The sequence below is a fragment of the Mytilus galloprovincialis genome, chromosome 12, assembly GCF_965363235.1.
Source record: "Mytilus galloprovincialis chromosome 12, xbMytGall1.hap1.1, whole genome shotgun sequence".
Lineage (NCBI taxonomy): Eukaryota > Metazoa > Mollusca > Bivalvia > Mytilida > Mytilidae > Mytilus > Mytilus galloprovincialis.
Window position 1 is genome coordinate 69,119,289 of NC_134849.1, and position 24,601 is coordinate 69,143,889.

The following is a 24,601-nucleotide window of genomic DNA, read 5'->3' on the forward strand; positions in this document are numbered from 1 at the left end:
GGTGAAGCTAGTTTGTCTAGCGAAATACTGCGTTTATTTTTTATTTCATTGTAAATATCTTTCAACATTCAGTTCTTGTTTACCTACTGAATAGTATGTTGAAAATACATTGTTATGCAATGCACAATACAAATACTAATGCATAACACTCTGTCGGTAGTTTTTATAAACAATACATTCAATTAATACTGATGGCATACAGTATTTAAAATGAGGTACATGTATGTCACAGATTTTGGTAACATTTTGCATACAACTTTGGCTCGTTAAACTATAACTAAAAATGGAATAAAGTTATGGATTTATGTTTAATTTTCTGAAATATAACTAATTTAAAGTGATCTTTTAAAAGAGATACACATTCGTGTAGAAACCACATTAAATAGGCGAAAATCGCCAATCACCAATAAATAGACCTTTCTAAAAATTGATATTTTGTTGGTACATATATTTCCGTTTTAATGATTATAGCACAGTTCAAAGTTTAAATCTTAATTTCGAATTTCCGTCTTCCTCAATGTTACTACATGTATGATGAGAGGTTTCCGTTTTCTAGGAATTAGCTCTTTTCTCATGAATTGAAGTAAAACAAATTATTATAACTTAAAAATTCTTTTGAAAATCATGTTCCTATACAGTTTTTGACAGGGGTTTGATATTTTTCAGAACTATAAGCTTAAGGCTTGATTTCTGCCTTATCCGATAGGCTTCAACAAAATAATTCATTCTTTTCCTGACATAATGTCGTTAATGAAATCTTCCGGTTGTCCATTTCATTGTGATATTGTTTATTTTAAAAATCATTATAATATTTATTTCATTATGTATATGTTTAAAAGTCATATGTTAAGGCTTTTTTAGAAACGTTTGAAAACAGTACATTTCTTAATTTTTCTTTTTTACCATTGCTTGAAAAGCCCTTTAATTATCGTTCTTTAAAGTGGAAATAAAATCTGAACATAGTGAGGGAAAATGATCATATATATTTATATATACAATGTAATTAATCATACTTACCGTTCTGGACAGTTCGTTAGAAGAAAAAAACGCCTTATTGCCTTGAAAGGCCTCGGTTTGAAGGAAGAGTTCGATTAGTGATGAAAGTTTTACAGGAAGTGAATATATGTAGTGAAAACGAGACAATAATAAAAGTACTCACGTACTGTTGACTCATCGATTGAGATTTGTACGCAAATACATGTATTTGCATAGCGCCATTTCAAATTTATTTAACACATAATTCTTAAAGCAAAATGTCGAATTTGTCGTTAAGAGGGAAATGCTAACATGATATATCTGTACATTTGTACGAAATTTAATTTTTCTTTTCATTTTTACTAGATTGTCACGGTTCTTGTGCACTTATGACCAGTAGCGTCCCCGCAGGAGAACGAGAAAACTAATGAAGAGTTTAATTTCCCAGCGTTTAAGGAATGTTTTATCGGTGACTAAACTCTCTTCCTTTTGCTATTTTTGTAGATTTGACTCATCAATGTATTTTAAGAGTAACACGACAAGAGTCATATTTGTAGCAGGAACACCTGTGCCTTCAGGAGCACCCGAGTACATACCTGATGTGTTACTGGGGCTTGCGGGGTCTCCGTGACCTTGTGGTCTAAGTAGTCCGACTGTGATTCTGAGTTCAACCCCCTGCACATTACGGATACATTTGACTCCAATCTGAATTACTAGTAACACAAAATGTCAGTTTTCCTAAAAGCAGTAAAAGCTGCCCCTACCAATAAGAAAATACCTCCGCGAAATAGTCCACAGTGCTTAAAGTGGCGTTAAACAATTGATCAATGCCGTACTCAAAGTTAAAGGGAAATTCCGCGATTTTTTACTTATCATCTAATTATGTTCATCTTAACATAAAAAACACATTTGCAAAGTTTTAAATTTATATTCCTTCTAATAACGGAGAAAATCAAGTATTTGTAACTTTTTTGGTTGAATTCTCGAGTGGGTCGTGACGTATTAGCCCGATTTATTGAATTCTGGGAAAAAAATAAAATCTGTTTAACTCTTATAGCTTATCGAACATATACGTAATTAAAAGCGCACAGCTGACGAATGGTCGAAGTTATGAACACAATATAAGAATGAACGAAAATGAATATGCACATACCGTTTTGTATTCATTGAATTAAACTCCTATAAAATTATCTCTAGTAAATGTTTTTGAATAAATTTAATTAATTATTGTTGAGATTTTTTTCATAAAATATTTATTGAACATTTTTACTGATATTGAACTGAAAATATTTCAGTTCTATTTACCGTTATTGTTTTGATAATCATTTCAATGCAACTAATGTGTGAGCAGAGTGTGTATATTATTTTGTAAAGGTCACTGTATATTTCTCGGCTTGAGGTCAATTCGTTTACCTTGTAGCTATTTAGCCGCAGGTGTGAGTTCAAGTGTACACAGGTATAAATGTTGTTATTTGGAAAGGATAAAGAGAAAGGATTAGAAAGAGTATGCTGTCACGATGTTAATACACTAAGATTTAATACACGATGAGAATAAAGATACAATAATTAAATTTTGTAAATTAATTGAAAATAAAATTCAGATTCGTAATTCCGAAAGTGTATAAAAATAAAAGGAAACAATTTTTGATTACTTTCTTAGCGGCAATTGGCGTAAAGATTCAAATATGAAGCAAAAAATAGTAGTTTTAATCTTTTATAAAAACTAAATGCAATATTACCCAATTTGATATACCAGTGTACATCTGTTTGATATCATTGACTTTACCGGAATTTCTTAACTTGTATTCAAATCTGGCTGTGTTTAAATGCTAATAAAACTATTGCAATTTTCAAGTTTTTAATTGACAAAAAAATACAACATACAACATGCATGATTTTTTTTTAGTTTCTTTTTAACATTTTATTCTTACATAATTAAATTCATTTGACAATGATTTACACGAACTTTTTGTGAAAAGAATATCAATTATCTAAGCTAAGGCATTATTTCTTTTGAGGATTTTTGAGGATTTTTTTTTTTAATTCTATGATAATATTTGTGCAATGTTGAACATGATAGCCGTCATTAATCCAAATAAGTAATACAGTAGTTGTAATAAAAGTTATATTTTAGTCATGCATAACTGATATTGACGAATTTATAATAGTTCGTCCATACATCGTTGTTCTTGAAACAATCATTATTAGTATACATGTAGGTTTCCTGACGTATAAGAGCCATTGAGGATGAGCTCCAGAGAAATCAGACTAGTGGCGTTTCGTTCGTTTGTTTGTTGGGAAAGGAGAGGAAATGCAACCGCTTGTACAGATAAACGACAGAATTACCATACAAGCATTTATAGTCAACACAATCAGAAAGAGTTCCCATCGTTAGACGGGGAATATGAAGGCTTCCAAAAATGAACAAGTGACATGTCTAACTCTGAACAGTTAGAAAACAGACTATCGACATCGACCGCTTGTTCTTAATATTTGAAACTGTATGCATATATATACGTATACGTTTATGATATATATAGTGATGAGTTCTTGCGTCTGACAAAAACTAAATTCCTTCATGTTTATATCTTGCCATACGTTTATATTGGTTTGTAAGGTGATTACTCACAATCGTTATTTGAAAATCCTGTTTGTGAGATGTAGATTCATTTCAATACAGAAATTTCGTCTATATATTTCACAAGTGTATAACACGGAGAAGCTCTGAAGGTCCATTACTCCCATTTTGTTTGGGTGTGAACCATCGATGTTTACAGCAATATCACAGAATAAGATGATGATGGTAGAAAGAACTATGGGCGTCATGTGGCAAATATTACATGCATATCGGACAATGAGTTGTCAATCTGTATGAAAAGATTTTCAATGCAACCATATTATTGAGAAGGAATGTTTACATGCTATACTCTCGTACTAGTATTACAGGGTTCTTGTGGCGTTTACCTTAGACACACATCTTTTTAACGATGTTTAAAAAAAAGACAGAACCAATTTAATGTCATATTTCCCTATTTTTTAAATATAACTAAAAGTCTTTTATCTGACAAGAATACCCCTATTTAGCGAACAAGTAATTTATTCTTTTTTCTGTTATTGAATACCAAGAAAGAAAATAAATCCCGAAATTAATTTGAAACTTTGATACTCAAAAGTTTCCCAGCAAAATATTCACATTCCCTGGGGATAATTAGTGTTCGTCCAGTGGCATATATAACAATTGTGATGACGAATTACTTCCTTTGTTCGAGAACAATCTTATTGAAATATAAATCTGTGATTTTACTAGGTCCACAGCTTCAATGAACCAAAGCAAAAGTTATACATCGACCTGTATTTAAATCAAATTGGTTCTCTTCTTCTTCTGGTATACAATAGTCTATCGACATTCGATGATTACATACTGTTGGCATACGTGGACTAGTCTATTTACAACACTTTTACCCCTATTTATTCAAAATATATGTTTTTTTCTTATGTTCAATGTATACATGTATATATTTTAAATTGCGCTATAGTTCCGTAACTTTCTATCCAGTCGTATAAACGAATCGTCGGCAAGTGCGTACATTTTTTTAAATCAATATTTCTGGTCTGTTCCAATCTGTCCTTCACTATTGACAATGACTATATATTACATTTTCCCAAATTCACCGTTGGAAAAAATATTTAAATAGATTTTAATTTCATCAAATCTTATTTTTTGGGTATTATTTATATGTTTATGAATTATATTCTTTACACCAGAAATGTTATTTATAAACAAGCGTATGAGTTTAGTAATGACAAGTAAGACAGAGTTGTATATTATTCATCTGATAGTTCAAATGGAAAGTTATAAGTTATCAGCCGTGTACACTGATCAATACCTGCAGAAGTGAAACGATGCATGCACTTGCAAGCCCGACAGGAAATCGCTTGAATACCTGGACGTGTCACCTCACACCCCTCACAATACCTTTGGAAGTAATACCTTTAGCCATGCTGGTGATCAGATGAGGGAAGATCAAAATATATTTGTTTATTACTTTAAAGAATTATGAACAAATTAGATTTTCGAAAACAATTTTCACGGAACACTTATTTATGATTTCAACTTTGACTTTTCACCTAATTCCAATATCAAGACTTTTCACCTAATTCCAATATCAACAGTTTAAAAACAACAGACCATGGTAATTTAAAAAAAGTAAGAATATTTTTCGTATCAAGTTAGTTAGTCGGATAAAACAACCGTACGATTGACAAGATATCGACACGCAATTACGACTACATCGGTTACTGTAGTTCTGTTTCTTTGTGGTTTATAGACATATCGTTTTTATTAATCGGGAAAGAAGACAAAATGGCGGATCGCAGAGAATTGATACTCTAAATTTAAAATCGATGGTGATCGCTTATCTAGCGGAATAAAACTTTAATATCTATGAATTTGAGCATTTTTATACAGAATGAACATAATATCAATTTTTGATTTTTTTGCGAAGTTTCCCTTTAATTTTCTGGGAACTATTTTGTTCTTTACTGAAGCACTTTTTGTATGAGAAAGTCACTGGCGCTTCATACTAAAAATGTGCGCAAATCAACGCTTTCACAACCTTATAAAATAAAATAAAAGGAAGCATTCTTTTCTTATAATAACCAGTGGCGTAGCCAGGGTTGTAATGATGTGGATGCGAAAATACGCCGAGCGGAGCGATACGAAAAGATTTTGGGACTTTTTTATGCAGAAAATTATATTTTTCGGACGTTGTCCCTGTATGCATGTGTACTCCCCTAGAATCCGACACTGGTTAGATTTTTGTTTAATTTCAAATTAGCCATCAATATACATCATATTTCCAACAGAATTTTATTGTTTTCTCGAACTTGATTACCAACATTAAATTCAGAAATATTTGATGTGAAAGTTTCACACCAAATCTTAATATATTTGACATTTCGAAAACAAACCCATTACAGCGGTACTTCTGTATATGGAACTCCGGAATATAGGAACCGAAGTGACCCCCTCCCATCCTGGAATTTGAGCCTCCCAACGGGGTTTTTGATTACTTGTCTTAACTCATATTGCCGCGTGGGGATATAGAAATACCGAGCGTTGATCCGTCCGGTCTTGTTAGCGCTGTAAATTAAATGTGTACAATTCTTGCCAGATTTTTGTAAAACTTACATCATCATGCAGCAATGTTTTTCACACACGAGAGTATAAATCCTGATAAAATATTTTTAACCAATTATGCCCCTTGGAAATATAAATTATAAACACTGGACACTTTAAATTTGCAAAACACTCATTTGCAAATCCGCCGCCGCCTCAAATAAGAGCTACAGTGTCATGTATATAACCAAAATGTGCGGAATTACATGGGATTCAATAATTTCATTGGTTTTCTACTGTTACTATTATATTTATTTTTCTATTTGATTTATAAAAACATGGGATTTTCAATATCCCATGGGACAGGGCAAAATCCCATGGGATTTACCATTATCCCATGGGATTTTGGTTAAATCCCATGGGATTTTTTTTGGTCCCATGGGATAATTGTAGTCCCATGGGATATTTGTTGTCCCATGGGACAAAAAAAATCCCATGGGATTATTATTATCCCATGGGATTTTTAATATCCCATGGGACAAAATAAAATCCTATGGGATTCAAATTATAAATATATAGATATAAATATACAGTAATGTGTATGTTACAATGTATCCTATTTGGTAGTAAATTGTTATAAGATGAATCTTTTTAATTGAATATCTTTTTTCTTTGGAAATGTTAATTCAACATATTGTTCTATAACTGTTCAAAACTAAACTTTTAAACAACAAAGTAGATAATGTAAGTATCAATATATGTTTATTTATGAAATATAAAATACTTTCTTGAAACACTATTATTTACCATTTGAAATCAATGAAAAACTCTAATATAAGGCTGAACATACTAGTACTGTAAATTCAGAAATTATTGTGTGCATTTATTATTGGATTTTTGTCATTTAAGACTAATATGAGATTTTAATTTTTTACGATTTTGAGATCAGTTTAATTCATATAAAATATTTCTAAATGGGAGTTTAAATTATTGCGTTTACATCTGTGTTGCAATTTTTGCAAATATAAACCCTCACAATAATTCTTGAATTTACAGTAGCTATTTAAGTAAATCTATTTTTTTCACAATATCCCTCCACACAAAACATTAATAGTTTCTTATCATCCAGCATTGTGTGATCTTTTAGTCCACTTTTTGGTCATTCAGCGCACAGAACATTGACATTATTGTGGTTTCAATATCTTTGGTATTTAAAAGAACTTCAAATCATTGACTGAGTGATGAAAATAATAGCTGATCCAACTTTTGTCTTTGAATTTATTCTGGTCTTGTTTCTATGTTTTCTCCATTTATTCTAGATGATGAATTTCAATCCTTCTGAAAAAGAACCAATAAAATCTGAAGTATTATATAAAATTTTTTGCATACATGTAGCAATAATATGATTTTTAATAAAAATAGCTATGCGGTATGGATTTTACTGATTGCTAAAGGTTGTCCAATGTCATCAGTTGCTAACCTCTTACATCCTTTGGTCTCTGATGGAGAGTTGTCAAATTAGCAATATACCACATCTTCCTATTCTAATACTACCGGTATATAATAATCAATTAATTTATTCTGCTTTATAACATTTGGGTATTTTCCTAAGTTAAATATATCATATATAAAGATCAATGTTAAAACTTTAGGCAGTTATAATAACATATTCCATTATTCACTAGAATTTCAATATATTATACAAAATGCAGACAACAGAAACAATATATCTTTAAGCTTTTGAAGTTCTGACAGAGTTCAATTTGTGTTTTATTTCAATGTAAAAATACCTTGAAATTTTCGGACATATTGGAAATTATAACATTGATACAAAAAAATATATTGTTTTATACTTATTTTTTTGTGTTGTTGGCTTGCTGTCTCATTTTACAGTTATACATACATCAATAATCTTCTTCTTTATTAAAAGTAAATATGGGATATTTTTTATTTTTATAATCTGAAAACATTATATTTCTATAGAATAACTTATTACCAAGTTCACAAACACCAACGTGTTTGTCAGATACTAATTTTAAGACATGTATAAATGTTCTAGACCATATAAGTATTTGGACCGTACGTTTACGGTCCCAAACATATAAGTATACTCTTACATTCCGACCATATGCATACAATCAGACCATTTGAGTATACCCGGTACTTGTACTGTCTAATACCAGAGCTCAACCAAACATGTATTTTTATTTCTACTGCAATTAAACTTTTTGTATTAATCTATTAAAGATTTCAGTTATGTTGATCTGTAATGTATATTTGTTTCTAATAAACTTGACCAACTTCTTAAAATTGGGCAGACGTACGCGTAGTCTAAATACTCATATGTTCTGGAACATAAACATGATTAACAAGCATTCGACAGGATGTCATGCTAAAATCCCTTAATATTAGTACTAAATTTTGAGTATATATATGTAAATCCACAGGCTACTTACTGAAATTAAAGAGGATACAATTTAGAGGAAGGACTGGACAGATGAATGCACAAACACTATTAAAACAGAGCATAAAACTTACCAAAAACAAGATGTTTTACATTTATCCTTCAGAAGCAGGAAAATTGAAAAGTTTTTTTTTCTTTCTCTGCTGTCCATGGTATAAACTTTAAATTCATTCATGCAAAATATGAAAATCTGCAAAAGTAGGACCTTGAACCTCAGCTTATCCACATTTTGACTTTTGAGCTGCATATTTTTTTTTTCTTTTCATCTTGCTGACAATCTACATGATCTAAACATAAAAAAATGATAAAAACATAATTCTAGATTAACTTTGTGTTTTTAATTTTGTTGATACAAACAATTTTTCCCAGCTTAAAAGGAAAACATCATCACAAAAAAGGAGGTCATACTAACCTCCTAAATATTTAAACAAACCAAAATAATTACTTGATTAAGATCTTGTCATAAATTAATAGCATTGATACTCTTATTTTTGAAGACCATATATATATATATATATACATATATATGTCTTTTGCATACTTATATTCCTTTGTACAACAGTATGCATATTAAGATTGATTCCGAGGATTTAAATGTTTAATTAGCATGATTAATTTTACAGTTTCTCAGCTCCATGTGTACAATATGAGAGTATCTTGCAATACTGTATATTCTGATATTCAGAACATATTGTGAGGTTTTTATTAATGCAAATGAGAGCTGTATATCGTTCTCATTTCTGAGACATATTTATGAGCTGAAGACCAGTGCCAAAATTTCCTCACTGCATTGAAGACCCATAGGTGACCTTCGGTCGTTGTCTGCTCTTTGGTTGTCACTTGTGTTGTTGTCTCTTTGACAAATTCCCAGTTTCTACTTCCCATTTTATAACATGTATGCAGATTTTTCGTAAATTACAATAATCAATCACGCAATTCTGTCCATTATTTATTTGTTATTGAAAATAAGCAAAAATAAATGCACACAAAATTTAACATTGTTAATAACTTAGGTTTTTTTTTAAACTCAAAACAGTTGCCTACACCAATTTCCTTGTTTGATTTATTTCATATTTTTAAAGCCTTAATAGCTAGGTAGATGGTATGCCTGGATGGATCCAGTCATTTTATAAAGGGGGTTCCCTGTTCCCAACCCAAGATTTAGGAGGGGTGGTTCCAACTATATGTTCCCATTCAAATGCATTGAGTGTCCAAAAAAAAGGAGGGGTTCCAAGTTGAACTTCCAACCCCTAGAATCCTCCCCCTGTGATCCGGAATTTTTTTCACTTAACCACTGGGGATCTCAACCATTTAAAAGTTTTTCAAACATGTGAGGGTGGGGGTGACCCCCCATGGACTCTCCCTATATTTCTTTTGATGTGTTTTATTGTTCCATACAAGAATATATATGGTTTAGGGGTGGGGATCTTGACCGTTTACAAGATAATAGCACATTCTCAAATTGAACGGGACGGGGGTGACCCCCAGGGACTTCCTTTTAATTTTAATTGATTTGTTTTATCGTCCCATTCAAGAATATATATGGTTTAGGGGTGGGGATCTGGACCGTTTACAAGATAATAGCACATTCTCAAATTGAACGGGGATGGGTAACCCCCAGGGACTAACCTTTAATTTTAATTGATTTGTTTTATAGTCCCATTCAAGAATATATTATATTGCTTAGGGGTGGGGATCTAAACCGTTTACAAGATAATAGCACATTCTCAAATTGAATGGGGTGGGGTGACCCCCCAGGGACTTCCCTTTAATTTTAATTGATTCATTTTATTGTCCCATTCAAGAATATATATGGTTTAGGGGTGGGGATCTAAACCGTTTACAAGATAATAGCATATTCTCAAATTGAAGGGGTGGGGATTATTCCCCGAGGGACTCATCCTCCCTTCTTTCTTCCCCCCAAAATACCTGATCACCACCCCCCCCCCCCCCTTTCCTCATTTCAATCACCCTGATATGATCTGATAGTTTTATCACTTACAATAGGAATTGGTTTAAATTCCCCCAATTAATTCTAGTCGGTCAAATATATGAATAAATTGATTTAAATTTCATTTTTGATAAAGAAGGACAAAAGTTTTCTATGGTTAGTAGAACTTGATAGTTGATAATTTGGGAAGCTTTCAAATTCATAGCATGCCGGTGGTTGTGTTCAAAGTGCTGGTTTTTTTTATCACCCTCGTTGTTTGCGGACTAACGATTTAAGCCTGTGGTGGATAATAGTGTGCGTGCATTAATTTTCTATACCTTCTTAATTAATATTTTCAAATACTGACGGCAAGTGTTGTAATGTATCAGTGTCTTATTTGAGACCAACGTGCTATTTACATGTGCGATCGAAAATGCAGGGGAAGGAAACTTGTCAATTGTGTTTATTTTTAATCCAAAATAAAATAAGCCGCCGTAAAATTAATCTTGGGTAAATTCCTCTGAATTTGATTAAAATCGATGAACATGAATTTGACAGCTAGTGACCCTTTTGCAGGTAAAATTCAATTAACAAATTCTGACCTACTGGCATTCAACACCAAATTACCTACTTGCTGTATATTGATAACTGTGATTGTATGTCAATACCTCAACATCGTGAATACGCCATGTGAGGTGTTGGTTATGTGTGCTACGGGGTCACTGGTGGCGCCTTCAAAACAGGAAAAAAAAATACCAGTAAAAAAGTGTGGAATTTTGTTGTTGAAAATTTAAGTTGTAAATTCCTGAAAAATGTACTTAATTCCGTTCAACTGCTAACATGTAAGTTCGATACGAAAATAGGATAAAAAGCATCCGAAAAATTTGTGATCAGTAATTGAAGAGCAATGGGTAAAAAAAAACTGAAGAAGAAAAGTAAAAAGTAAAAGAAAGTCGTTGAATTAATTATTTTACAATTGTTTAATATATGAGAGAATATGTTTTAGGCAAATTGTCTTTATTTACAAATAAATGAATTTAAGTTCAGGAAATGATTTATTCTTCTGGCGGCTTCAAATAATTTTTTATCAATAACTTATACACAAGGAGACATTTTTTACTTTTGACAGCATGAACTGCAGTTAATTAGCAAACACAAATTAAGACACAAAATCGTTTACAAATAAATTTTATAGAAGGAAAAAAAGGGGGGGGTAATACGCTCACATACTTCTAAAAAGATTTGCATATGAAAGCTGTCTAAAGATCATTTTAAATTATTTCAGGAGTTTTGAAGAAAAAAATATATATATACAGTTTAATTTTCGACGTCTATACTGTTACAAAAAAAGGTGATTCTTTTTAAAGATTTGGTACTTCAGTTTCGACTCAAAATTTCTTTTTGAATTGTTAGATGGCAAACTATTTAGGATAAGATTGTATCTGTTCTCTAAGTATTTATGGTGATATTGGCGACGAGTTTCATTATATTATAGCAAGAGCTTGTACAAATTTTTTATTAAAGAATTTCAGCAATATAAATAGACGAAAGTATGCAAACAATTATTAAGATCTCCAAGCGGGCCAAATTGTACATCGAAAAAGATCTATATTTCTTAACGTTTTTAAACGATATAACTTGAATAGAAAATTTCCCAACTATGTGAAGATTTTTCATATTTCTAAACGTCTTCGATTATTACATACCAAAGAAAAATTTATTTAGCATATTCATATAATTTTATATTTTTTTCCAAGTAAACTTTTTTTTGTAAAGTTTACTTCTATGTGTTTATAACCATCAACAGAGACACATTCTTTGCCATCACCAATCAGTCCTAATCATTAAAGATCAATTGACAAAATTCAAATGATGATTGGTATTGAAAATGATCATCGGTCATCTGTGACGTATTCTAAAATCCTAAATAACGGCGCATGTCGATAGATAGATAGTTTATTAATTATCGTCTCGCCATTTAAATTTCACCAAGGGGTTAACGTTGAAGCAATGAAGGACTTTATAAAACCAAGGATGTGTATAGTTACTATACAAATCCTTGATAAAACTATGTACATGTACTTATTAATATTTCTATAACAAATTATAAAAACGTTTAGTGTAAAAATCATCGATTTATAAATGTCTCTTTTTGCCTAAAATATATTTGCAGGTTTTGGCATTTTTGTAAATAACATTAATGTTTTGGCATCCCAATGCAAAACACAGGTGACAGCCGATTCAAACTTAAATAACTTCTTTAAAGTTGGGTTTATTTTATCAGAGACATATAATACATGTACTATATGTCTCAATACATGTATTTATGTCTCAAATTTTATCAAAACAAAAATTACAAGATTATGAAATAAGTTATGAATCGAATGAATACCCTCAACACTAAAATACATGTCCTAAGTGACTTTTTATGTCTTGCGTGCACCGAGGAGATCCTTAACGGTTTTTAGACGTACCATTATTATTTATACATATATTTGAAGCATTTTGTACATAATAGGTATTTATATGTGTGTGACAAAATGACTTCCCAATTAGCAGAGGCGGATTTAGGTTTTTTTCCAGCCCCACCCCCCACACACTAATCTTGGAAAAAGGGAGATTATATAGGGAATCACTGAAGCATGACTGGCAGGGACCTCCTCTTAGGCAGTCAATGGGTCCCCACTTGTGAAAATTTCTGGATCAACCACTGGGTCCGTAGAAATACCGCAAAGGACCTCCTTAGTGCACTAAGAAGAAAAATGTGCACTAGGAACCTGATGGAATGATACAACTGTCACAAAGGACATGACATATAGAAATAGACTTTGTAAAAATACATAATTTCAAATTTTATGATCATATCTTTTGTAATTAGAAAGTTATTTTATGTTTTATCGACACGCGCCTCAATCAGATGACTGTCACCTGTGTAATCGATAGAAATTCATGTTTGCTCAACCATGACCGAATCCACTTTGTATACTGATTACACATGTAAAATTGAAGATGCGAAACATGTTATATTAGACTGTCCTTTATGTGCAGATTTACGTGAAAGTTTATTTTATGAAGTTAAAAGAAGTAATGGTGATTTTAGTATTTTATCTGATGATGATAAGTTTATAGATCTTTTTAAAAGTACTGCTTTGGTGTGGTTGACAAGACCTGATGAAATATTCTAAGTAGAAGAAATTGTTTTTTTTTTTATATGCTTGATTGATAGTGATGATTTAACAGACCTGAAATATTTTTATAGACATGATCAATGCAGTTATATGGTGTTTTTTGTATTTCTGGCGGATATATTTTTTACTTCTATGTATTTCTATTCTTATTGTAACTCACTTTTCGTCCGTCGTCGTTAGCTCTTACAAAAATCTTCTCCTCTGAAATCTGAAATCTGGGCCAAATTTTAGTTAGGTATAGAACAGTAATTTTGTTCAACCGAAATACTAATAAAAGATTATAAGAGTTTTATTTGGAAGCAATACAGCTTAAGGATACATTTAGGTGAGGTAAGGTTAAAATTAATAAATCAAGAATTTAAAATTGATACTATAAGATGTTAGAGCATATGTTAAGGATAAAATAACCTAATAATATTGATAGGTCATGGACCTTCTAGTCGAGATATTTGAGATTTAAAATATCCAGTGGCAAATATTTCATGCATTTTCAACGAGAGCAAGTTAACAATACATATAACAGGAAGGCCTTGTTATGATAGAGGCCACCCGGGATGATGGGCGGGAAAATTTGGACTGCCACTGGAAAACGACGGTATATTGGATAGGGGCAGATATTTTGCCTTGCAACAGGCTACCTACGGACCCCTCAAATAGTTGTTGCAAGGGTTCTTAACATGCAAAGAGCGTGGCACTCTCTTTACGTCTTTACACGAGGCATCGGATTTAACGTCCTTATTCTGACCGGACGGGATTGCGAACTTGATACATCCCGCACAGCCAAACGGACGCCCCCCCCCCCCCCCATAGCTATCGTTTTACTTCCGATCGGGAGAAATCCAAGTGATCATGTTTCGTTTCCCCAGTCACTCTTGGGGTCATTTGACACAAATTCTAAACCTCACCCAAGTAGATCCTTAAAGAATATACGGTTTATATTATTTTTAAAACGCATCAGTGTTACATTAATAACATAATTGAATTTTATAATTATACAAAATACACATATGCAGGGCCGTAGCGTAATGGAGGCAAATGAGGCAAATGTCTCACTTTTGAAACGACGACCAAACATTAGAATTGCATTTTTTTTAATCATGTATTTTACATTATCAATATGCGACTTTCGAGTTTCAAATTATCTACCGGCACACTTCATACAGTGTGCCCAATCTGCAGCAGCGATTGCAGCTTTTACCATAGCGGTGACGGTAAAAAAAATAAGTGTTCCGAATACAAATAAAAAATTAAAAAAAATTGAAACAAATCTTAATGTCGTTATAAAACTGGTTGAAGAAGGATTCTTTAAAGAGAAAAAAAGATGAAAAGGGTAACTCATGAGTATAAACGCCCCCTATAAGTATGCTGGCTTATTACTTTCCTTGGTTTATTTTTTGAATCGATAACGCGATAGTTACCAATGTTTACACTATCAACTCACTGAACAACAAATGCTAATGGGTAAATTAATTCATTGACCAACAATATAATAATTATTTATAATTAATCTAAACAAAATAATGAAGCACCTTTTCTATGGAAGTCTTTAATGTAAAAGGCAATTCGTGATTTTTATTTATCTTTAATAAAAGTATGAAATATATTTTTGGTATTGTTTGAAAATATTTTTTTTCGTATTTCTTTTTCTGATTATGATCAGCATTGTCTGGTTGTATGCTAACGTGTTCCATTGATTCTAGTTCGGTAGGTCGTCACGTGGGTTCGAAACAAGGTCAAACCAATGACTTAAAAATTGGTACAATAATGTGTCCAGGTGGGTTGACATGTCTTCCAGAGGAATGTTTTAAACAGATAACTTGTGATCACGTGTGTCACTAGAACGTCAAAAATCCGGTTAAGTAACAATGTTGGTCTAGTCTTCTCTGTACCTATTCTTATGGTTAATGATTATGTACAATAAATGTATCCTAATTGATCATGCTCATAACATGTTCTCGTCTTTTAGAAGCTTATAACTTGGTGTTGGGCATATATATACATAAGAACGTGTGTTGAAGCTTTTCGATAGTACAGGTCACAGGAGAATCGGAAGGTTTTGGTTGACCAACAGAGATTATAATAACTTTAATATTGAAACTTGTTTTGTTACTTACTAGGCTAGCTAATAAAAAAAAACTGCATTTCTGTTATATTTTTTTTGTTTTTTATTATAAATAGTAGTGCTGAAATAATTAAGCTTCTCCCGTCACAAGTTCAGGCACCCGAACCCCTAAAAAAAAGGCTCGAAAATTTTTCGCCTCGCTCCGCCAGGCGATTTGCCTCACTTTAAATAGACATGCGCTACGGCCTTGATATGGCGGAGAATGACAATAAAAACCAATGACATCCGTAATAAATGTAGCTTTTATAGAAGACAGATTAATATGATTATTCTCTTTTTGGTATTTACCTCTTGAAGTCTTTCTTTATCACTTCTATAATCGGGTTTTGAAGAACATGTTTTACTCTCAAATGTCTTTCAAGGTATCTCAGAAGCATTTTTTTCTCAATTTATATCTCAAAACTGGCTTCTTAAAAAAAGTTTACTTAGCAATTTCCTTCAAAGCAAAATAAAACAAAAGGCAAAGTAAACACAAAATTCATTTTTTTATTTTTCTTTCATCAGCTTGAAATTAATACACCCTAATCCGTTATGTTTATTCAACAAATATCATTAACTATAATCAGTTAGTAACGATCAGAAGACGATTGTTATTTGGATATGGTTGATTGAACTTGATGATTGGGAATTTGCAATAAGCCGTTGGTCACGTGCCGAGTGGCACGCGCTGATTGAAAAAGTAATTTTACTTCAAAATTATAATATCTATTGATACCAAACTTTTTATTTCTTAGTTATATACTCATATCCTCTTATATCCATGTTCTTTGTGGTCTTAAAACATCGTTTTAGTGTCCTTAGTGCAAAAACTTTCTTCTTAGTGCACTAAGAAGTCCTTTGCGGTACTTCTACACACCGATCAACCACTGCTTAGTTCTAGTTATTTAAGGTCCTAGTGTGAAATATAACCAATAGGAATTGGTCTTTTTACACTTTTACATAGGCCTACATGTATACGTTTTGTCAAGGGTTGGTTCATTACCGACCGTGCAAGGGCTGTATAGCCAGTCAAGGTCGTTAAAAACTTCCATTTGTTGGTTCATGCAATATTGAAATTATGATTACTCAATGCGCAGTTACTAGTTACTGAAGTTGATATTTGCTACTTTTCTTCTTTATTTCATATAATTTATTTTTTGATTTTTTTTTTCTTCGAAAAATTTGTGGTGTTGAAATAGGGAATAGACACAGATACCTAAGCACATTTAACAAAAGAAATTTTGTGTAATGTCATCAATCTGTATTACACGTAAGACAGGATGTTCTCTAGAAACTTTACGTTATAGAATAATAGAATACAGAATAAAATTGTTTATTATAGTGTCACATATTGATTGAAACAAATCATTCACACAATATTCATATACATACAAATAACAATCAATATCCAGCCAAAAAATGACTTATGAGACACTGATCCTTGTTATACACACCGGAGAGTACACGCACTGTCGTAATGGAAAATTGCTGTATGTTATAATTACCTGTAATCAGCTTTGCAACAAATCAGTTGACTGACCATGTCATTACAGCTCAAACAGATTTTCCTCAAATCAAAATGGAATATATATATATATATATATATATATTCATTTTTATATCTTTAAAATTTAAAACTTTAAAAAGTACACTTTGACAAAATTATGAAATATAACGAATCAGGGGCGGATCCAGCCATTTTAAAAAGGGGGGTTCCTAACCCAGGACAAAAGGGGGGGGGGGGTTCCAATTACATATCCCCATTCAAATGCATTGATCGTCCAAAAAAAAGGGGGACCCCCCCTTTTAGGATCCGCGCATGCGAATTGAACAATTTAAAATAGTATTTTAACAAAGTTTAAGATATATAATTTTACAACGATCTTAAAAATATCCAAACAAACGATAAATCTAACGATATGAACCTACACAGTTTTATATTATAAGACTGACACACACCAGTTTGCTAACTCAGTGTGCTGGGCCAGGGTGCTGGGTGAGGTGTTGGAACTTGATATACATGTATCATTAAGTTACAGTTCTGTTAAGATTTGACTGTCTTTTTACAGGGAATTTCTATTCTTACTGTTAACAGTTAGTATCTGTATCTGTAGTGGTACGTGTAGAATCCTGTTTAGGCTTTTATACACGGTGGTAGTATATACTGTTCCTGGCTTAGAATGATTCTCTGCTCAGCAACTGGTGCGTAATTAGCATTTTATTCGCGTGATTTTATTCAAATATCTTGTAGCAGTAAAAAACACAAATTAATGTATTTTTCAAATAGCTTTATTCAGCTTTAAATAATTATAGCGAAAAACAGCGAACATGGGAAAATGAAATGTTTTTAGTAGCCTCATTATTAAATCTCCCGGTGAGTGTGATCAAATAAAGAGGTTCTCCGTAATCAATACTTGGGAAATCTTATCTGATTCAGGATCAATTCATCGGTTACACTCCCCTATCACTAGTGATTCTTTGTTTTTAGCTGACATTCTGAAAAAAGGTGTGTAAGTGTTGACTCGCAATTTGCATGATTAATAACAGATATCGACTCGTTACCCGGACTACTGCAAAAAACAATTATTCAGTTTACTGATTTAGATGGAAGGTAAACGGACAGAAAGTCGCAGGACAAAAAGTCACAGGACATGAAGTCACAAATTTGATAGGACAAAAAGTCACAAACAAATTGTTGACAATTGGTTTGAATATATATGAAAAAGATCTTGAAATATTTTCTTTTTATTATGATGACTTTCTTTGATGACTTTGTATTGTGTAACGATCCAGAAAGCGGTATAATTTTATTAGGATGCAAGGCTAATTTGAAATTTCAGTGTACAATGTCAGAGGAATTTTTTGCTGTTGGTACCTAGTCAATTATTTAGTTGTTATATATAAATAAACTTGGCGCTATTAGATGATTATTTTATTGGCGCAAATGATACCTATAGTTTTGAAAATTAGATGGCGCAAAAGAGGTATTGGCGCAATTAAGTTGTGGCGCAAATGAGTTACTTTTTGGCGCTAAAAGATATCGCCCATATTTATGGGGCCATATTTATTGGCAATTTGAAGCCATTTAAGTACATTGTACCAAGCCACTTTGAAATTTTGTTTTCATAACAATTATTTGATTATTATATTATTGATATTTATTGAATAAATTTTAATTACTAAGTTGCTTCTTATATAAAACTTCAAGAAAAATACAAAAAAAAGTATTTTCTTGTTCAAAGAAAAATAATCTCTAAACTGAATTGTGACTTTTTGTCTGTGACTTGTTGACCGTGACTTTTTGTCCTGTGACTTTCTGTCCTACATTCAGATTGAATAGGGGTTTGGTTGACCCCGTCTCCCTCTATCTGAGACTACTACAATGTATCTCAGTGATGAACTTAATGTTTTATGTATTGTGCTTGTCATATATGTATGTTGGATAAAAGCTCTAGAGCTTATGTTGTATTGTATGTATAACCAACTTTAAATAAATCTTTTTTGTTAGCCCATAACAACTAACAAGTAAGATTTAGGTTTCTTCTTTTTGTAATACAAACAATTATTACACCTTGAAAGGATTTTTTTTTACTATGACAGAGTCCAAGAAAAAAGTTGAAATAGCTAGACACTAACTTTATATTGGACCCTAGTACATGTAGTAGTTTTATATGTGCTTGTGGTTGCAAATGTAAATGCATGGATGCCTGCTGCACTGTAGAATACATAACAAGGAAGCTTTGCTTTGCTCTTCATGGGGTACGAACTCGTCTTCATAATTAAAAACCTTCAGCCAAGCAAGCGTAAGGGTCTTTAACACTTATCTCACAAGTCGTACCTAGTATGTCTTTTAGGTATATATATATATATAAACATTTATTCGTCATTGTGGGAAGTGCTCCTTTGAAGGAGGGATTTTCTAAACCAGAACAGAACAGAATAGCCATGCAAGACTTTATTATCATTTGGACTACTGGTAATATTATGGCACATTTTGTCTTATCACAGGGATTTGTGTCAATTTATCTGGTTTTCTATCCTCTGACCTCATTTTCATGGTTCAGTGGTTATTGTTAAGTTTTTGTGTTTTGGTCGGGTTTTCTAATATTGTATGCAACATGTCAAGTATATTTGTTGTATGAAAATTTTTAGGGATGTACATGTTAGACTGGCATGTTTTATTCAATCTTGACCTCATTTTTATGGTTCATTGCTTAATGTTACCTTTTTGTTTTTTTTGGCCAGTTTCTCTATTTTATTATTTTCAAATTAGCAAAAGGTCAACTAGGTGCATATGTCTGACTGAGAAGTTTCATCTTACTTTATTTTCATAGTTCATAGGACAATATAAAAAAAGAAGATGGGGTATGATTGGACAACTCCCCATGAGAGACCAAATGAAACAGAAATTAACAACTCAAGGTCATCCTACAGCCTTAACAATGAACAAATATAAAAAAAAAAGAAGATGTGGTATGATTGCCAATGAGACAACTGTCCACAAGAGACCAAAATGACTCAGACATTAACAACGTACGGCCTTCAACAATGAGCAAAGCCCGTATCGCATAGTCAGCTATAAAAGGCCCCGATAAGACAATGTAACACAACTCAAACGAGAAAACTAACGGCCTTATTTATATAAATAAATGAACGAAAAACAAATATGTAACACATAAACAAACGACAACCACTGAATTACAGGCTCCTGACTTGGGACAGGCACATACATAAATCATGTGGCGGGGTTAAACATGTTAGTGGGATCCCAACCCTACCCCTAACCTGCGACAGTGGTATAACAGTACAACATAAGAATAAACTATGAAAATCAGTTGAAAAAGGCTTAACTCATCAGATGGACAAAAATACAAGTGGACGTGGCCGGGTACTTGTACATCCCTACACAAAAAGACACAATGAACAGATCTGAGAGTACTCCCAGTTATACTGCATAGTCAGCTATAAAAGGTCCAGAAATGACAATGAAAACAATTCAAACCAGAAAACTAACAACCTAATTTATGTACAAAAAATGGAAAAACAGTTAAATGTTACACATAAACAAAGGACAATCACTTAATTATAGGCTCCTGACTTGGAACAGGCACATATATTATGAATGTGACAGGGTATAAGGAACTATGAAAATGTTTAGCTTTTGTGGTTTGGTTTATTTTCCAGATACTGTAAGCAATAAGGTCACTTTATTTAGTGAACGGAATGATTGTAAGATGCACATGTCTGTCTGTCATATTTTATATGACCGTGACCTCATTTTCATTGGTCAATGAAACACTGCATTGTTTATCATAATTAAGCTTAAAGTTACAGGTACTTAGATTATATTTGTAGGATATGTAACAATTGTAAGGTGTGCATGTCTCTCTGGCAGATTCATAAAACCATGACCGCATTTTATGGTTCTTTGGTCAATGCTAAGTTTTCTTGGTTTTGTCATTTTATCAGATATTATAAGCATAGGTCTACTTGTTGTACGAAATGAATGGAAGGTGTCATATAAAAAAAGAAGATATCTGTTTGCCAAGGTTAATTTTACTAAGACCTCATTTTCATAAAACAATGATAATATTAAACAGCAAGAATGAGAATCAAGTCAAAGTTATATACAAATGAGGCAAAATTTTCAGTTGCCTACTTTTTATGTATTAGTAGTTATTTTTGTCATTAAATGATATTATTTACCCTTTTATGTGTAGGGCAAGAATATTAAAGATATAAAAGGGAAACTATAAACAGAAGAAATTATCAACAAAAATAGATTTACAAAGGTCAACAAAGCCTAAATGGTAAGTCCACTGTTGAAAAAAGTTTTAGCCCTTGAGTAAATTTAATGATTAAATATTTATTAAAATAAGATGTGGTACGATAAATGAGAAAACTATCCATCAGAGTTCAATTAAGTGGATGTAAGCATTGTAATTACTTATTAGAGGCCAATGATGACCTGTTAGTAATGAAAAAACTCATACCCTATGGCCTATACATGCATGATATAGTAATCTATAAAAGACAACGCTAACAAAATTTGAAACAAAGCATCAATTCAAACTTCAAATATACCAGACTAATTTATAAAAAAACAAAATATTATGAAAAACAAAAACGACGGATATGAACCAACATCAACCACTGAACTATGTACAAGCTCCTGATATTGGACAGGCATAATATGGCTGGGTTGATATAAAAATAAGAAGCAGTCTGATTTCAAATAAGACTTTTCTCCAATAGAGATAAAATGACATTTAACAATGTTTAAGGAGGCTCGAGGGTATAAAAATTTCAGAAAAATATTAAATATTTTTTTTTCATAACTAATTTTATTTATAACTTTATTAGTTTTTTATTTTTTCATATGGTACAGAAATCATTCTAAAAAATCAATTTGTTTTGGCCCCAGACAACTTTTAAAATGTATATATCATTGAAAAAGCTCCAAATTATCTCCCTTTGGTGAAGAAATGCCATTTTTTGGCATGAGAATTGTAACATCTTTTTTAGCTCATCAGTGACCTATATTTTTTATTATCATTTTCAACTAACTTTACTTAAACTAAACTATTGTAAAATTTAAGCGATTTCTGTAATTAAGTTCTTTTTTCATTTCAAAATTACCTCTATTTCTCCTATTAGTTCAACAGAAAAAAAAGTACCTTTACAAAAATGTATATATATATGCTTCTTTCAAAGGCAGATTGTGAGTGTGAATGAATGGTGTCCCCATTTTTTTAATTTAATTTTTCTATTTTTCTATAAAGTATAAGATAAAGTTCATTTATAGAAAAATATAGCGTAACCCTATATTTCATGTATTAAGAAAAAAAATTGATTGAAACCTGTGAGCCCCCTTAATTTAACAAAAATAGTTCAATGTACAGCCTTTGACAATGAGCAAACGCTATACCGGACAGTGGTTTTTAATAACAGCACAACATTTGAACAAATAGTAAAAATTTGTTGCAATGGGCTTAACTCAAAAGATTGCAACAAGGAACCAAACAATAACCAGTAATATGTAAATCATAGACACAAAGCACTGAAATAAGAGTACTAACAATAGATATTTAAATGAAAGTTTATTAAAATGTTCATAAACATGATAAAATAGTCATTTTATTGCTGTATTTCTCTTCACTGATAATTTTTGAGTTTTGTGTATTTGTAGGTCAGACATCTCGGTCTTCATGGTCATCATTCAACAGATCAATACTGAACAGAAAACTTGGAAGATGATATTTTTCTCAACAGTGCGACTTTTTTTATTAATTTGAAATGGAATGTTTTTTTCTACATTTAATAGAAAAAGGAAATTTCAACATAATGACTATAAACAAAAAGGAGTCATATCATCACGATCATAGATGCTCAAGAACTTGATCATGTAAATGCAACAATGTAATTATCAATTGAAAGAAGGAACGAATGAAAAAAATATTAGTATGTTGTTGTCCAAATAAATCTGCTTTGTCTTCTCATTTGAATCGCTCCATCCAATAAAGATGTACCGAGGAGGATCTTTGAAGAACAGATTGAAAAATGTTTTGTCTAAGAATTGCAGGAATATTCTAGTGGATGAATTAATTTATTGACTTGACTCTTATATAGTGGACTGAATAATTGTACATAGCAAGCAGCGAAAAAGAAAACTAAAACTTTAACACAAAAAGTGTTTAAATTATAAATTTGCAAATATAAGCATAATATTATGTACACCACAAAGGTATATAATTCAAATTGTTTGCATATTCATGTATTGCAATGAAACTATAACAAAGAAAACATTACTTCATGAAAAGAGTAAACTATTCAGTCAGAATATGAAGTATTTTTTTTCAGTTCTATTTTTCATTATAAAATAAACAAGACAAAGATTTCAAAACAATATTTTTTCATTTATTCAAACATGTCATCATTTTGTTTCAGTGAAAGAACTTTACTCTTTGACCTTAAATTTTATTATACATTCCAAAATCAGAATTATAATCTTTATTGTCATATTAACAAATAAAAAAAATGTTTGTGACAAAATGAAAAAAAATTTATATATATATATATATATATATATATATATAATAAAATATAAAAAAAACTTGTATACATTTAAAACTTTTTACTACCAAACAGCATTCATTGCAAAATACACATACTGTATATTTATATCTATATATTTATAATTTGAATCCCATAGGATTTTATTTTGTCCCATGGGATATTAAAAATCCCATGGGATAATAATAATCCCATGGGATTTTTTTTGTCCCATGGGACAACAAATATCCCATGGGACTACAATTATCCCATGGGACCAAAAAAAATCCCATGGGATTTTGCCCTGTCCCATGGGATATTGAAAATCCCATGTTTTTATAAATCAAATAGCAAAATAAATATAATAGTAACAGTAGAAAACCAATGAAATTATTGAATCCCATGTAATTTCGCACATTTTGGTTATATACATGACACTGTAGCTCTTATTTGAGGCGGCGGCGGATTTGCAAATGAGTGTTTTGCAAATTTAAAGTGTCCAGTGTTAATAATGCAAATCCCATTGGATTTGTTCGGAAGCTTTTATTTCTCTCAAGATATAAAAAAAAAAAAGAAAAAAGTGCTATATTTAGTTTTTGCCCTTGTATCTTGGATAGATAACATATGTCCAACGCAAGGGACATTGGAACTCTGATCTTTTATTGAACAATAATTACATTAGATGTATGTTTCATTATAATACTTTATTCTAATTGGCTAACTGCACATCACATGTTATTACTTAGGCAATTGCATTACTCAATAAAACTTT

General features: G+C 31.5%; 1 protein-coding gene and 2 long non-coding RNA genes across 3 annotated transcripts in view; 1 reads left to right on the forward strand and 2 right to left on the reverse strand.

Annotated features, from left to right (window-relative positions):
• Positions 1-24,601, reverse strand: part of LOC143054667 (uncharacterized) — a 232,286-nt gene that overhangs the window by 105,189 nt on the left and 102,496 nt on the right. The gene's annotated exons all lie outside the window — the stretch shown is intronic.
• On the reverse strand, positions 6,890-10,993 carry LOC143054658 (uncharacterized). Its single transcript, XR_012971769.1, has 3 exons — positions 10,827-10,993; positions 8,633-8,845; positions 6,890-7,432 (listed from the first exon to the last, which is right to left on the reverse strand). It is a non-coding gene; the product is annotated as an uncharacterized LOC143054658 (long non-coding RNA).
• Positions 17,991-23,784, forward strand: LOC143054659 (uncharacterized). Its single transcript, XR_012971770.1, has 3 exons — positions 17,991-18,388; positions 21,498-21,587; positions 22,967-23,784. It is a non-coding gene; the product is annotated as an uncharacterized LOC143054659 (long non-coding RNA).